The sequence below is a fragment of the Tachysurus fulvidraco genome, chromosome 19 (genome assembly GCF_022655615.1).
Source record: "Tachysurus fulvidraco isolate hzauxx_2018 chromosome 19, HZAU_PFXX_2.0, whole genome shotgun sequence".
NCBI lineage: Eukaryota > Metazoa > Chordata > Actinopteri > Siluriformes > Bagridae > Tachysurus > Tachysurus fulvidraco.
In genome coordinates, this window is record NC_062536.1 from 21,527,113 (window position 1) to 21,542,112 (window position 15,000).

Here is a 15,000-nt window from a genome sequence, read left to right on the forward strand (position 1 = left end):
GACCCACCAGAGGACTACGATGATGCCGTCACTGCTGGACCCATCCCTGATAACGTGGATGGTGTGGTTCTGTTTTGGGATTTGTTTTAGAAAGCAGTATAAATTAAACACACACACTGTCAATACGTTTGTTTATCGGTTTGTGTGTAGTGACGTTTTTTACACGTGTACGATGTCATTTTGTATCGTGTCATCAAACACACAGTGTACAAACTGTCACTTCAGTAAACTTTAAATATCTTTAAATATCTGTGTTTTGGTGTAGAGGATGAAGCTGAGAATTATGATGACGCCATTACAGCTGATCAGAAGTCAGTTATACTGACAGGTATGATAATTATGGGACAGTGTGGCATCCACAAGCATCCAAATGATCATTAATGACATTGATGTGGATTTAATAGCTTTTATCTCTACGTCCTGACAGAGGACGTGTCCGAGAACTATGACGATGCAGTTACCACTGAAACAAACACAAACATCATCACAGGTCAGTTTTTTTATGAAAACGGAAGGAATTTATTCACCTTAAAATTTTATACAGTAAAACTCAAGCTTTGTGGCTTAATTCCATTTTAGTACACTGTTGAATTCTGCGTTCTGATTGGTCAGTAGGTGTTGATTAATTTTCTATAACAGCAGCACTGACAGTACTGCAGATGTAAACCACAGGATTCTATTAATGATCCAATACATTGTGGTTTCTATAGTAACAGCTCATTCACAGGAACTTAAATTCACGTTAATTTATATTAAAAATCTGTGTGTTCATTAACATGGTGAAGTTTTCTGTAAGAAAATTATTTTTTATTGTTTTACAGATTATTTAAAAACGCTGCTTCATCACACCACCCTGTAACTCAGTATTTTACTGTAACACCAACACACACAGTGGTTCATTACTTATTCATTTATTTGTTCATTAGACAATCCAGAAGATTATGATGATGTCATCACTGAGGAACAGGATGTAGGAGAGACAGAAGGTGAGCGACTTCCTGTTTATTCTCTAATGTACATAAGTTCACAGGCAGCAGAGTAAAAGATTAAATTATATACGATTATATTATATATGGTATATAATAAATATCAGCTTTCAGATCAGTTTTTAGGACAAATATAATAGAACATTTTTTATTAAAGACTTTAGATTAGACCTACTGTAAATATTATCTATGATACAGAACATAAACATCAGATCACTGTTTATTATTTATTATTAGATGTATATAGTTCACAGTGTGTATGTATTTATTCCCCTATGAGCAAGTCTGAGGTGACTCAGGCAGCAGTGGCAAGGAAAAACTCCCTTAAATTGGTAAAGGAAGAAACCTTGTGAGGAACCGGACTCAAGGGGGAACCCATCCTCATATGGGTGACACTGGGGGTGTGATTGTAATATACAGTCAGTTAAATGTTGTATTGGTGTGAGGTTCAAGGACTTCTGATCTCCTGAGTATCACAGAGTCTAACTGGAGATGTCTCAGGATTCTTAGAGTCGGCCTCGGCTCAGTGGACGTCCAAGGCTTCGTCCCACAGAGGACGTTGGGAGCTGGTACAGTGTCTGGATGCCTCGGGATGGGTACAAAGAGAGAAGCAGTGGAAAGGGATTAACATACTGTTACAACTGCTGTTCATAAAAATGTGCTGGTCTGATGTACTGGTGCATAATATTATGGGATGTATTATGTGTACGCCTGACTGAAGAGATGAGTTTTTAATCTACATTTAAACTGGGAAAGTGTTGTCCTCTAGTCAACACTTAGCTCATTCACAGGAACTTAAATTCACGTTAATTTATATTAAAAATCAACACTAAAAGTCCTCTATTCTCTTCATTTATCGTTTAAATATCAGAGAAATCCTACATAGTGCATCGTTTATGTATTATAAGTCGTTACAAAACAATGACTGTATTAATACAATATAAAGGATGTATTAAAGAAGTAAATGTGTTTATTTTACAGAATATGATGACGTGGAGGAGAAATCTCAGAAGGACAGGGACCATGTGACTGAGACACGTCTCCAAAGGCCTTTTCTCAGGAAATTACATTTCAACTTTTATAAACACAAAAAATGACTTTATTATACTTCTAATAATTTCATTCATTCTGAACCATGTTCATTTTCTCACCTTGTTATTAGTAAATAAATTAGGGAGAGTTAAATCACCTCCATTATTACTTAACAAATGTTTCCAGCTTTCCTTTTACAACACATTTAGTGCTATAAGTCATAGTGAGCTTAAATATCACTGACACACCACACCTCATTTATCACAAGTTTATTCCATCAAAATCACTTTAATGTTCATTACAATCTTTTGATGAAACAACTGATCTTATCGTTCATGTTGATCTGAAACTTGTGAATCTGTTATTCATTGTTTTTAGAAATGTGTTAATCACATTCCACTTGCCAGAAGAAACCTTGTTTATTACAATATGTTAAAACTTGTTACGAGCCAGAAATATGGAACTGTCTTAAATAGATAAACATTTTTATTCAATATGTTCAGGTTGTTGTTTTATATTTTAAGATCTATATTCTGTGTATTTTCCTGTTGATGTTCTATACGTCTCCTCATAATATATATAATCAGGGCTGCAGGAAGATGTTTTACATTGTGGGAGCTGGAATTTTAAGCAGCGTTCATGTGACATGTGCTATTACATCACACTTGAATGATAGTAAAATCATTTTCTTTTAACAGAATGAGTGCAGATTACAATATTTATACCACAGTGTGGATGAATTGTGGAATTAGAAGGTGTTGATTAATTTCCTACAACAGCACAGCTCTGACAATATTTATGCCTTCAACGTAAATGATTAGTTTATATTAATGTGCTCGTTCTAATACGTTATCTTTCCTACAGTAACGTCGTTCACAGGGACTTGTATGATGGACGTTACTCGTTATCTAAACCTAAAATAAACTGATTTAAAACATGTTATATAACAAAGAACAGCGTATAATCATTGATGGTGATGTTTTCTGATTGGAGACGTTTATTTAACATTTATGGAAGGAGTCTCGAGTATCAGCTCTTTGTAACATTATTTTAGCAGCTGCAGTTAAAGTAATCCTGAAAGTAGCACTATCAGCAGCCCTACTTCCTGTCTCCTTGTATATAATGGGTAATGACAAGAAATTAGAATATTTTGTCTAAATAAACAATATGCAAACAAATGTAATGTTTTCCTTTCCATACTGAGAAAATATTGTGTCTTATGCAGAGTTTTATTTACATTTTTAATAAATTTTTTATGTAATTTTTCTTAAACAAGGAATTAAGTAAAAGTTATTTTATAATATAATGTGATGATGTGATTTGATGTGACTCTTGTAGTGATTAATCTGTGTTCAGTGTCATTATAGAACTCTCATAATATAAACCATCATAACTATATAAAATATTAATCTTAATGAAAAAATGCCAACACACACACACACACACACACACACACACACACACACACACACACACACACACACACACACACACACACACACACACACACACACACACACACACACAGCTGCTCTCTCTCTCTCCTAACTCTTTGATATACAGATTGTTGGAAATACGCACAAATGTTTAGCTGGACACCCAGTTACTATCATGGTTTATGTGGACTCACCATCCATAATATGGGATCAAACAGACATTAAAAATATTCAGGAATTGTGTTTGTATTCAGAAAAATGTCTATAATTAATCATATATATAACTTAATAATACTTTACTAAAATTATAATATGAGTTTTTACTACTACTACTATTATTATTATTATTATTATTAGTATTATTATTATTATTATTATTATTATTATTATTAATACTATAGAGCAGCATCCTAACAGCGCCCCCAGCAGGTCAAGTGAGAGAGAATATTTCACTAAACACAAATCTCTGTTCTTTAGTGCCATCTTGTGCATACAAAATTGTAATGCTCTTAATAAAAATATTATTAAATAATCATTTAAAATTATTAAATTTATAATCCTGAAGTCCAGAGTAAATGTGCCTTTATTAATTTAAACATTTAATTGGAAATTAAAATATATAGAATATATATATAGAATATATCAAACATTATGCAATATTACTTAAAATTATTAATAATTTATTAATGAGTGGAGCTCTGTATACTTTGTTTTATACAAAAATTTTGCCTTTGATTTTGTTTTACTTTCTCTTTGACAATTTGTTTTTTAAAACTTTTTCCAAGATGGTGCCTGTGTTCGGCTTTGCTGTCACTCCTTTTTTGTTTTCTCGTATATATTTGTGATTGTACTTGTATTATTTGTTGCTGTACCAGCCCTGTCAGCTAACTATTGTGTGTCGGCTGCTATTAAGTAGGACCGGCACACGTTGTTTCATATCAGAGACCTTATTATGGAAGACTATGGAAATTGGACCTGGTACAAACAGATTTTCTCGCCTGTCTTTGAGTGCTCGCTGGCGTCGCCGGAGTATTTACTGCTGTCTAAGGGACGTGGCCGGAGGAAAAAGCGAGGCTCCAGAGCGGGTCCAGACGAGGTTGAGGAGATACTGGGCATCTATGTTTACCCCGGTTGGGTCCGGACTCGAACAGGTAGAGCGGTGCCTGCGGCAGGTTCCAATTAGCGCGTTGGGATATGGTGTAGTCGTAGTCACGCCACCTCTCTACGATGCACACTACAGCCGAGTTTTTCCAACTCGACAGGCCCAGATAGCGGGTCCTGCGCCTCGTGGGTCTGTGTAGGGAAAGAAATGGAGCGGAACCTATTCCCCAAATGCCCCAGTCAGCTGGAGTTAACGTAAACCGCATTCGGGTTGCCTTGCTGAACACTCGCTCTTTAGCAAATAAAGCGTTTATATTAAATGATGTTTTTATCAATGAATGTTTAGACTTTATGTGCCTGACCGAGACTTGGCAGCGCGAGTCGGATTTCGTTCATCTAAATGAACTCTGTCCTCCGGACTGTTCTGTGGTTGGTACAGCCCGCAAAACAGGTCATGGAGGTGGTCTTGCCATTGTGCACCGTGACTGTTTCTCTTGTAGGCAACTGAGTCAGGATTCCTTCAGCTCGTTTGAACACCAAATGTCTAAGGTTGGCACTACAAAGTCTTTCTATTGTGTTTTAATTTACAGACCTCCTGGCCCTGCGCGTGTGTTTTTAGATGAGTTTGCTGAGTTTTTATCTAATATGATTAAATTGGAGCCTGTGTTAATAGTTGGTGATTTTAACATTCACATAGATGACGCTTCCTGTAGCATGGCATTAGTACTATTATCTCTGACCGAGTCTTTTAACTTTACACAGCATGTCTCTGGTCCCACACACACAAAGAGCCATACATTAGACTTGGTTTTTAGTTTGGGCCTGTGTGTGGATCAAATATATATTAACGATATTCAAGTGAGTGATCACAGTTGTATTTTCTTTAATCTTTCTTTTTATTTGGAGTCAAACCCATCTAAAGTGAGCACTCAATGAAGTATTATAAATCAAGTTGCTGTTGATAAGTTTTGTTTTTTATTTGATCCTAGATCTTTTAATGAGTGTACTGATGCTGAGTCATTAGTTCAGTCATTTAATAATCATCTTAACCTCTTATGGACCTCCGCCTATATCCATTGTCCAACAAAAAGTGGTACAGCTCCCATATACTTTGACACACAGGGGTGAGCCTGGTCTCATTTGAAAGAAGAGATTCTCTAGTTTCAGAAACTATTGATTCTAGGCCTTACTGGCACAAAGTTACAGGGGTTTGAATGCAGATTTTCCTGTCCGCCTGGGTTGTTTTTCTGATAAACTGATTAATCTTATTTTTCTGGAACATGTTAGGGACAAACCAACAACTGAGAGTCATAGCCACATGTCTTGCCTTTCACCAAAAAAAATTCAAGTCAAAAGACTCAAAAATGGATTTTATATGAATATTTTTCTACGGCCCTGGTCGTCGGGTGCAGCGTTTTTGTGTACTTGTTTACTATATAACTTTGAAATAAAAGACTGCAGGCTCAGTCTGACAAGCCATAAATAAGCCTAGACTCTCTCTCTATCACTCTGGTGTGAAAACAGGCCTGTAACTTGACACCCTGAGCTGTGAGAGGGACAAAAGGTCAGGGATTACGCAAGAATTCTTCTGCGCATCCAGTTCACGCAGACACAGGCAAAGAACATACGGCATGTCATATACCGTTGGAATCGTCTGCTTATTGGCTAAACGGCTGTATAGGTCCCAGCCCATTTCATTGCTATTGGAAGGAGTAATTGTCAGTCAAAGGCGGGTTCCCAAAAATTAGGTCATGCCACCATTGGCTTCCTAGCCGTCTATCTCTGCCATACAAGCACCGATTGGCTCAAGTGAGGGCTTATTTGATTCGTTAGGACCTGGGCTATAAACATGAACATTGAATTTTTGAATATCCCAATTAGGAGTTAGAGCGGCAAAACGAGATGATGGCGCACTTCTGTTTCCAGTTTTCAGAAAACTAACGGAATATTTGCGGCGCGACCAGAGCAATTTGGATTAAAAGGCTTACAGATTTCAATTCCTTGGACCTGTGTGGATTTTTGTGGATTATTTGTTTTGGAATATATTACCCCAGTGAAGAAAGAGACGCGTCTAAAGGTAAGGGAAAAACCGGTATAGCGCCACCTAGGTCAGTTTTGTCCGAAATTTTTTTCTAATTGTATGAAGGCTGTGAATCATATTGTGCTTTGTGTGTGGGCTTAAAAAAATATTGAGAGTATAAACTTTACTAGGTAAATAGGTTTTTTCGTGTTTTTGGAGGATTTGATGCTTTAAAGTTGAATTGAAGCTTGTTTCTGGGTCGTCCCCTAGTGGTCACTTCTACTTCCGTGCCGTGCACGGCACAGCGACCCGTAAGAGGTTTTAACATATAAAGCATTTAATGGTCACACGCCACAGTACTGAGAGATCTTTTGATTTTTTAGGATACGTAACACCTACTTCGATCAAAGGGTGCAGGCTATATGGTAGTACCACACGTACAAAAGTCTCCAGCAGGAGGCAGAGCTTTTTCTCACAGAGCCCGACAGTTATGGAACAGACATCAAATTAGTGTTTGGGACTCAGACACAGTCTCAGTGTTTAAGTCCAGGATAAAGACACATTTGTTTATGTGGCGGTGCGGTGGAGGGCAAGAATTGACACTGATATAACTAAAAATTAGAGCAGAATATGCCAACCCGTTTCTGTAAACGGGGAAATTTATACCCAAAATATAGCACACAGGTTCGTTTCCACTGAACACAGGAGACGTGGATATAAATACAAAATACTTTTATTGCACAATAATTAGTTAAAATATAGAAAACTGTAGATCAAACAAAGAAATGAAGTGAAGAAAAACAAAAAAAAAAACGTTCCAGCTGAGGCTTACCAGTAGGGCAGCTAGCTGAACAGTGAGTACCGTATGACACACCACTCACAAGCACTCACGCTCACACCACACCCACTCTAAGTGAGGGAGACAGATATCAGTGGCAAAAACACGATGTGAGAGACACACCACCACCACAGGGCCAAGACAGCTAGCTTCCCTCACTGGGGCCTTCAGCTCCTGAAATAAACAAAAAAGAAAGAATAAAAAAAACACAATTAGTTCAACTCACATTCAATCCAACAACTTGCATTAGAATAAGTTCACACCATGAAGGGGAACAACAATGGACAACTTACTGGCCACAAGGGTCAGACAGAAGGATGTAAATACTAGGTTCGTGCCAAAAGCTCATAAACCTAGACATGCCATGGAGCAGCAAGAGGTTAAAAAAAAGAGAAGAACAAAACCAAGAGAAGAAATAAAGCAAACAATACAAGTGAAGACAACAGTCTTCGAATTAAAGCACATGAAATACAAAAAAACAAGTTAACAAAAAGGATGAACTTAAAGCTGAAAGGAGCTTTCAGCAAAGAAAACTCTAATCAACATTAAACAAAACAAACACGCTGCTGGCGGCAATGTAACAACCGGTGAAGTTAAGCAGGCTACGTTAATGGCACCTCTCGCTTAAATGACGACTCGGACTAACCACACTTCACCTAAACCACCAGCATGAGCGTGAAAAACAAAAACAAAGCCAGAAAGTAATCAAATATAAACGGTCACAGTCGTAAAAATAGCAGCAGAACAAACAGTGCAGTCTTAACGCTGTCTAAGGAGCATTCACCCTGCAGTCCACAGCAACGAAATGCTCACAAGCAGATGCACTAAAATAAAAAAAAGTTAATAAAATCAGTCAAAGACACCACCCCAATAATGCTCAAAGGACTAGATATACATACCCCGAAGTAGAGCACCAAACACACGGGTTCAGTTACTCACAGCTTTATCCGTCATCAATAAACTGTGAATGTGCAGGCGATCTAGAGCACACACAACCTGGAGTGAAGGACAGCCTGTACCCAACAGCAATGTCGTACTAATCGGGACTATAACCTGGCTATAAACAAATACACACTTAAATAGTGCACAGACGCTAGCAGTAACGTTAGCCAAACAGCTAGATCCATACCTCCCGCGAGCTGCGCACGCACACCCACACACAATGATTGTATGAGAGGAACCCAGGTGACATACACTACGCCTTAAATACACCCAGAGCGGCAGCCAATAGGTGGCTCATAGAGTGTTTGGTGAACTGGGATGTCTGGATGTTGTCTCCTTACCACACTCACAAGTCACTCAGGTTTACAGACCGTGGAGTGGTGAGACACTTTACATCCCAGGAAGTCCTCATGTCTGTGTCACCTTCTGGCTCTAGCCTTTTAGTTATGATGTCATAGTGAGTCTTGATGGAGTCCCTGTCTGCACTTTACACATAATTGAAATGTTCCTCATTACAATCATACCTAACTATTTGTCTGTGTGTGTGTGGGTGTGTGTGTGTACTGATACACTGTGTGTGTGTGTACTGATACTCTGTGTGTGTGTGTGTGTGTGTGTGTGTGTGTGTGTGTGTGTGTGTGTGTGTGTGTGTGTGTGTTTGTTAGATTAAATTCCAATTTGATCTAATGTTGAATAAATATAAGAAGTTCTTGCTACACGTTTAAAGGATGAGAGAATGAGAGTTTATATGTATTTTAATACAAATGGGGCATTATGTGATCAGCTGAGGGGAGATTTGTGTAGCCTCCATCATCCTGTATGTCTCAGAGGAGGTGATGAGCTGGAGACTCTGTGTGCTGTGGTCCGTGTTAGTGTTTCGTGTCATGTATGTGTTTAGTGTTTAACACATTGTTTAGACTTTGTGTATGTGTTATGATTGTATTTACTCTGTTAAAAACCTCCTGCTTGCTTTGTGCAATTTAAATGGATGAAAGTTAAACATGCTTTTATTGTAGAACATCCCTCAGATGGACTGATGTAGTAATGCACACAAGACATGTCCAGTTGCAGCACAGAGTTTTTCCATTTTTTTTCAAAGTTTTTTTCTCTTTGCTATCGTCCCTTTGGGTATAACATGGATATTATGCTACTCTGGATAAGGATTATTGTGTATTATTGCACTACATCATTAAATTTATTTGTGTATGTTCTCCAGGTGAACTCTCCTGAACCCAGAGATAAAATCAGCATTGTTTGTTTTCTGTTTTTTGTTTGTTTCAGTAATTAATGTGTGACCTAATAATAATTGTGTTAAACTGAATCAGTTTGGTGTCATTCTGTAATGCAGTCGCAGCTCTTACTGGTTCTTAGTCTCGAGACATGTCATTACTAGCTGAAATCAATCCTCTGCCTGCTCACTCCACCATATGCTGGTGACTGCATGAATAACCAACTAAATCAACCAAAATGTTCATCAAAAATATTTATTTATTATTTTTTTAGTATTTAAGTTATGGTTAATTATGTTACCAAATATAACACAACTTAAATAATTAAACTTAAATAAGCCCAATAAATGTAAATTATACATTTATTAAGGACTTTGTTTTAAAACTGTCTAATAATGAATATTTTGGGAGATTTGTTTAAGTGTAATATCACTCCTAAAACCAGTTTATCTCATCAATAGAATAGAATAATTTATTGTCATTGTACAATGAAATGAAGGCTCACATTTAAAAGGAGCACACATTCAAATTCTAATTAAAGCAATACCACGACTGAGATGCCCTTGAGCAAGGCACCGAACCCCAAACTGCTTCCTGGTGTTTTGTTACTGATAGTTTGTTATTGTGTGTGGGCACGTGTGTGTTATTGTGTGTGTGTGTGTGTTATTGTGTGTGTGTGTGTGTGTGTGTGTGTGTGTGTGTTATTGTGTGTGTGTGTGTGTGTGTGTGCGTCTGTGTGTGTGTGTGTGTGAGTTATTGTGTGTGTGTGTGTGTGTGTGTGTTATTGTGTGTGTGTGTGTGTGTGTGTGTTATTGTGTGTTTGCAGCTGTTTTGTGTAGAGAATTCTCCATCAGTCTACCAGAGAGTGTAGAAGAACTGCACCACCTTCTTCTACAACACCAGTGAGAGTGACAGAGGAAGATATTACTTTAGATTAGATTAGATTAGATTAGATTAGATTCAACGTTATTAGAGGCTACGGAAAGTTTAAAAAACACTTATAGACCATCATCATCAGTAAGAGTTCAAGGTGAGTACTGCAGCAGTGTGTGTATACACACACACACACACACACACACACACACACACACACACACACACACACACACACACACACACACACACACACACACACACGGTAGTTCACCATAGTGTAAAGTGGGAGTGACAGTTAAAGACTGAGTGACTATAAACACCAGATATTTAAATTCAGATTTATAAACATGAATTAGATTTATTTATATACAGCCTGGCAAAAAAAATCACCACCTTAATTTTAATTAGAAATCAATTAATTAAACATGAGTGAATGAATGAAAAGAATGAAACAGGTAAGAGCTTTCCACTGAATTATTACTGCAGTGATTAATATGTTTCAGCTGCTAACAGGTTATTTAATACGAACTGAAGCCGTGAGCAGCTTCTCATTTCTTAAACCACCAAGTGGGAAGTCAGATCCTGTGGTCATGGGAAAGACATTACTCTGTTTCAGAAGGGGCAAATTATTGGCCTGTGTCAAGCAAAGAAAAGGGCAAAGGAGCTGAAACTACTAACCCTGGGTCCAGAAACCCTGGAAGCTTTGTGGAGAAACATCTTCCAAGTGGTCAGAAAAAAGGATGGATTATGATAAGAAATCACTTCAACTTTTGGTGAAATTAAATAATAAAAAACAACAGTAGAACTTAATTGTGTTACGTGTTAAGTGTTAATTGTGTTAAGTGCTGAAGTCACCAATGTAATTTTTGGTGCATTAAAACCCCTGAATTTTCATTACACAACTAAGTAAGCTACATTTTTCACCATGTAACTGAAATATTCACTTTTTGTTACACAATTCAGGAAACTATGAAATAAAAGAAATACAGCTTGTGGTTTTAAACCTGACAGAGTGGTAGAAAAAAAAACACATATAATATTTATAGACAACTCTTTATACCTCAAAAATTTTAAATGCTATTTTGTCTGTATACATGTATGGTTAACATTAAATATAATTTACTAATAATTGTAATGCTGTAGCATCTTAAATAAATAATTATAAATAATTTAATGATATTTAAAGGATTTTTCTGTAAACTAATCTGCTGAACACAATATAATTTAGAGTAAATACAAAAAATGAAAAAAAAAAGTAGAAATGTTACAGAAAATAGTTTGTGTAGATTTCCAGGAGAAATACAGCAGATTCTCCAACATACATAGTAAAACTTACCTGTTAATGTCATTATAAAAATACACTAATTGTACTGGAGTTTCTACATTTTAATATTTTAATGTAGAAATTATTTATTAAATAATTATGAAAGGTGCTTAGATTATTTAGATTATCTACTGTAGGTATAAATATTTTCCTAACCAACAACACATTTTTTGCCATCGTTTTACTGTAATGATGTAATGAATCAGGAAGTTTCCAAGAAATTTCCACCCGTAATGTTTAAAGTAATTGTACACGTACACGTACACGTTTTATTCGCCGCGTTTGGATGTTAATGTAGGTTCGCAAAGCCATAAGCATTAACAGTAAAGTAACATCCGCCATTGTTGTTGTGTTTGTGTTTGCCGCTGCTGCGCTAACCCAGGGACAATATGAAGGTTAAAGTAATTGTACAGAACAAACATTACAAACGTTTTTCTGATAAAGAGACTTTTACAGAGAAGCTCAGATGAATCCATCTAAATGTCTGATCACTTGAAAACATGCTTCTCTTCAAAATTCTACATAATTTGCTTTGTTCTATAAATGTTTCTCAAGTCACCACAAAACAGAAGAGAAAGTATTACACCAGGTCGTGTGCAGGTCATGATGAACATTGTTCTCTTTTTTATCAGTTACTACACAAAATACTGCAAATGTAGATTGTGGCAGATTCTCTGTGCCTCTATATTCTCTAATATCTACAACATACATAACTTATATTTAATTTAACCACATTATAGATAATTGTTATTACAGCTCAATAATATTTATTACTATTGTGTATTAATGAACATATTTATACTATAATCTCTGTGTGTTTATTTTGTGTTCAGTTGTAGATGTTACGAACTTTTACGAACATTCCTACGAACTTTTCTTTTTGTAGAAATTACATTATTTACTGTAAAGTGTCACTATATGAGGATGAGGTTCACATCTTCCTCATATCATCTCAGGGAGTTTTTTTTCTCACCACCGTCACCTCCGGCTTGCTCATAAGGGATAAATATTAATTATATTTTAAACTTTGTAATTTTATTTCTATATTTTTATATATTTGTAAAGCTGCTTGGAGACAATGTCCATTGTTTAAAGGTTTATACTGTTTTCCATTTTTTGATGTAATGTCTCATGAATGTTCTGTAATGTTTATATATTTCTGTCTGTGTGTCTGATCTGAAAGCATCATTTTATTTTGAGCACAGATTAGATGGTTGATATTGACAGTGTAATGAGTCTTTCTGTGTTCTGACAGTACAGTTTGGAATTTTTTATTTTTTTGAAAATTGGATTTGGTTTTGTATTTAATATCTGAAAAAATGGGTGAATCCACAAGATGGCAATAAAACACATCCAATTAAAAGTTTTATTATTATTATTATTATTATTATTATTATTATTATTATTATTATTATTATTATTATTATTATTATTGTTGTTGTTGTTGTTATTAACAACAATAATACTACTAATAATAATGATAAAACAACAGATTTTACAAATTACAATATTGCAATATTGAGAATATTAAAGGTTTTATTGATATATATGTTTAACAAACACAAAAGATCAAAAGAACCCCACAATCTTGTATAGACAAATTAATTAATTAATTAAAAAAAGAAAAAAAATTATTTCAGAAAGATTTTCATGCAATTGCAAAAATAAAATTGAACTGAAAAACAGAAAGGATTTAGAGAATAATAAAGTTCAGAATGAACCAATCAGATTTGATCTCATGTTTAATACTAATTACCTGTGCAAGAAATTGTGCTGAAGCAACACCATCCTCTCTGCTTCTGAAGTTAGAGTCCAGTGCCATGACAAGCATTACTCCGGATCATTCTATGGGACTCTGGCCTTCACTGCCTTCCTGCCCATCAGACCTTAAAGGTATTTATTTGCCCATTCCACCACTACAGATTTTGCATGCTGGGTAAAAACACCTACAGGAAGTACTGGATTTGCAGCTCATCAGCTTATAGTGAAAGTTTATTTATCACTACACATCTATCCCTAATGATAGCCTGAGGTGACGGTGATGAGGAAAAACTACCTGAGATGATAAGAGGAAGAAACTCAAGTTCCCCGATGGTTTTGGATAGTTACGGTTCCTGTAAATTGTAAAACTAAATTGTAAACATTAAGGTGTTTACAGAGCGACAAGCTGAAAACAAATGAATGGAATCATGAGATTTATTAAGATCAGTGGATTAAAATATAGGATATAGAGATGAGGAGAAATGTAGAATTAATTCTCTTCACACTCCATCACAGTAGGTGGCGGTATGAAGCTATGAAGTTTAAAGTCCACTTTAAGGACAATCTTTAAAAACCATACACATTTATGTATATGTATATTTATGCATATGTATATACATTATTTCTCTGTCTATATTTTATATCTTTATATAGTTTTTTATATAGTTTTCTTATATGGTTTACACTTTTTATTAATATTCTATTATTATTATTATTATTTTTATTTATTTATTTATTTTTTTTATTCTTATACCGGACAGTTGCATAAAGCATTTCACTGCATGTCGTACCATGTATGTATGTGTATGTGAGAAATAAAATTTGATTTGATTTGATTTGTAAACCAGAAGAAGCAGAAGTGTAAAGTGTCTGTGACCATATGAACAATCAGGAAGTTATAAAAATGAACAAAGTGTGAGAAAGTCACTTCCCAACACTGATATGATTCCTGCAGAGCTAATCAGAGCACCGACAGCTCTGTGGATCAGCACGCCGGCAGGCAGGTGGTGAAGGTGGTGTAGGGAGAGGAAAGAAGAGTGAGGCTGATGTACTAGGATACAGGCCAGGCTAAGTTGTTGTACCGCACTAGACTTGTGCCATAGAACTGTTTAGTCGTCTCTACACCGTGTCACACGGCTCTTATAACGGATCTAATCTCTCTGTGTTTAACTCGGCTAAGATTAGATTATAGTTAACGTGAGTTAAGTCTCTTTATCGGGTTCATCACTAAAAATAGTCCAAACGTCACTTTCAGTTATTCGGCCCAAAGGAAACCAGGACAAAGTTTTATGCTGATTAGAAAGGGAAAGATTTTGTTGCACTGCAGCACTGGTGCTGTGCTGAATTCTGACTCCTTTTCATATGAATGTGCATTAAAATGGTAAATCACACGCAGGGAAAAATTAATATCACACAAGCTTCTACTGCACTGATGCTCCACATTTTATTTAGAAT

The 15,000-nt window shown here is 35.9% G+C and overlaps 2 protein-coding genes, 1 long non-coding RNA gene and 1 pseudogene across 7 annotated transcripts in view; 2 read left to right on the top strand and 2 right to left on the bottom strand.

Annotated features, from left to right (window-relative positions):
* Positions 1-178, top strand: part of LOC125139576 — a 12,964-nt pseudogene extending 12,786 nt beyond the window's left edge.
* Positions 1-15,000, bottom strand: part of LOC113650187 (B-cell receptor CD22-like) — a 1,781,460-nt gene that overhangs the window by 710,109 nt on the left and 1,056,351 nt on the right. The gene's annotated exons all lie outside the window — the stretch shown is intronic.
* The window catches only part of LOC113663360 (antigen WC1.1-like), an 870,979-nt gene that overhangs the window by 415,607 nt on the left and 440,372 nt on the right, over positions 1-15,000 (top strand). The window lies entirely within an intron of this gene.
* On the bottom strand, positions 7,534-8,450 carry LOC113641630. The gene is made up of 3 exons (XR_007138628.1): positions 8,313-8,450; positions 8,137-8,237; positions 7,534-7,587 (listed from the first exon to the last, which is right to left on the bottom strand). It is a non-coding gene; the product is annotated as an uncharacterized LOC113641630 (long non-coding RNA).